The following is a 2,633-nucleotide window of genomic DNA, read 5'->3' as shown; positions in this document are numbered from 1 at the left end:
ATATAATATGTAAAATTAAATATCCTGAAGGAAGTAAAATACTGTCCACTAAAAGTACCTAAATTGATGAGAGATTTTTAAAAGTCATAAAGAAATGTAAATGTAATTTTTTCATAGATTTGAACTCTTCACAATATCAGAACACATTACACAGAGTGGCCTACAGATGTAAAGCAATCCTTGTTAATAACTTGTAATGAATCAAATCTAGGTCTAGTGCTGATTATATATTCAAAGGACATGCAAATAGGAGCACTCATTAAACCAGCCCAGCCCTGACCCTGCATCTGGGAGAGGAGACCCAGCCCCAGGATCCCCAGGTGACCCCGTTCAGGGATCAGGAGAGAACTCAGACAAACCACCATGGATTCTGTGCTCAGCTGGGTTTTCCTTGTCGTTATTTTAAAAGGTAATTCATAGGAGAACAAAAGACCTTCAGTCTGTGAGAGGAGATGAGTGAGAGAAACAGGGGATGTGGGACAGTGTTTTGACCAGGATGTCTTGTGTCTGCAGGTGCCCAGGGTGAGGTGCAGATGATGGAGTCTGGGGGAGAACTGATGAAGCCTGCAGGATCCCTGAGACTCTCCTGTGTGACCTCTGGATTCACCTTCAGTAGCTACTGGATGTACTGGGTCCACCAAACTCCAGGGAAGGGGCTGCAGTGGGTCGCAGGTATTAGCACTGATGGAAGTAGCACAAGCTACGTAGACGCTTTGAAGGGCTGATTCACCATCTCCAGAGACAACGCCAAGAATACGCTCTATCTGCAGATGAACAGCCTGAGAGCCGAGGACATGGCCGTGTATTACTGTGCAGACACAGTGAGGGGACCCAAGTGTGAGCCCAGACACAAACCTCCCTGTAGAAGGGGATAAGGACCACCAGGGGGTGCACACTCCTCACCACTTCTGTCTTGAAGGCCCAGGAGCAGGTGCAGATGGAGGTTCTGGGCAGGTTTCCTGTCAGGGTCTGGGCTTCCTCTCCAAAGAGCTGTTTTCCCCCAGGGAGCTTCTCTGGACCAGGAATTTGTTCTTCACTATTTGGCTTCTGATTTGAAAACTTAGATTCTTTAGGAAAACAGCTACTTTATATGCATAGAAGATAGAGTTGCTTACACTTATTTACTCTTTCCCCAAATATGAGAAATATACAAATATCTCCATGTACCTCAAAGACTAGATGAATCCAGGGATCCCTGGGTGGCTCAGTGGTTTAGCGTTTGCCTTCAGCCTAGGCCATGATCCGGGAGTCCCGAGTTTGAGTACCACATCAAGCTCCCTGCATGATGCCTGCTTCTCCCTCTGCCTGTGTCTCTACATCTTCTCTCTCTGTGTGTCTCATGAATAAATGAATAATTTTTTAAAAAATAGGGACCTACAATCCATACACAAAAACATAATACCTGATGTATGGATAAATGAGAAAGTATGATCAGGGAGAAGAGGCAAAAATGATGATGTGATTATAAAAGTGGACTGAAGACTCACCCAGAAGATGAAGTGGAATCTATTGCCTTCCAAGTTATCAGCTGATTTTGAAGGTCATGTGTGTCCTTGTGCAGGGACCAGAAGCTTCCACTGGATCTATGAGGATTCTCAGGGTGAGGAGCTCAATTGGAGGAGCCTTCCACTTCCAGGATAGAAATCATTGATCCTTCAGGTGCTGATATCAGCCCAATGTGTGTGATCTCTACCTTCCCCATGTTGAAACCTAACGCCCTTGTGATGGGAGGAGTTGGTGTGGCCTTAGGGGAGTTCTTAGGTCAGAAGGGTGCAGCATCAGTATAGGACCAGGCCCTTATACATCGGGACTGGAAAGCTCACTGCCCCATGGCCCTATTTGAGTCGACAAGGAAAGGATGGGGTAGGAAGTGGGCGCTCTCTAGACACCACATCTGCCTGCACCTGGACCTCAGACTTCCCAGACTCCATAACTGTGGGAATGAGTGTCTGTTGTTTAATCCACACAGACCAAGTACAATGTTCCATCAGGGGGCACAGGCTAAGATATTGGTGACACGAGAATCCAAGCCCTGATGATCTGGTCTTTTCTGCTGCATTTATTGTGGTAAGTCCCTGATAAGTTCCATCCATGGGGTCAAGGGTGGATTTCTCACATGTTCCCTCCTACACAGAGGATGAACCTGTGGACACTCCTAGGACTCTGTGATCAAGTCCCAGTGGACATGGTGGGAGAACCTTTAAACAGGGAGCAGGGGGCTGGGAGATTGTGGAACGTTAGTGTAAGGATGATGATTTATCAACCTTTCCAGAAGATGGGGATGTGCTTGACCCTGTGGGACCTGAGTCTGAGCATCACCGTCCAGATGCTGTTAGACTGATGTCTGTGAGGTGGGACAGCAGTTCCCTTCCTGCTTTCATAATTCCTTCTTTGCCTGCATATTTTGTGAGTTTGAAAATGAAATGCCTTAGAGAAGGTGGAATTTGTTGAATTTCATGAGAGTATCTGAGCTTCCTGGATGTTGAGGTCTCTGTCCTTCTGATTAGGGGGCTTTTCAGGAATTATTTCACTGAATAAACCTGCCACCATTTCTCAGTATTCATTTTATGGGCCTCTTATCAAAGGAATGCAATTGTTTCCTAAGCCACTGAGTTCCCTGTCTATGTTGGGGA

At 46.1% G+C, this 2,633-nt stretch overlaps 1 pseudogene; it reads left to right on the top strand.

Moving 5' to 3' along the window:
* Window positions 1–363: 363 nt before the first annotated feature.
* On the top strand, window positions 364–2,341 carry LOC112671003 (immunoglobulin heavy variable 3-74-like; annotated as a pseudogene).
* The last annotated feature ends 292 nt before the right edge of the window (window positions 2,342–2,633 follow it).

Source organism: Canis lupus, chromosome 8 (genome assembly GCF_003254725.2).
Source record: "Canis lupus dingo isolate Sandy chromosome 8, ASM325472v2, whole genome shotgun sequence".
In the NCBI taxonomy this organism is placed as follows: domain Eukaryota; kingdom Metazoa; phylum Chordata; class Mammalia; order Carnivora; family Canidae; genus Canis; species Canis lupus.
Note: the sequence above shows the minus strand (reverse complement) of the source record. Positions and strands in the feature narration are given on the sequence as shown.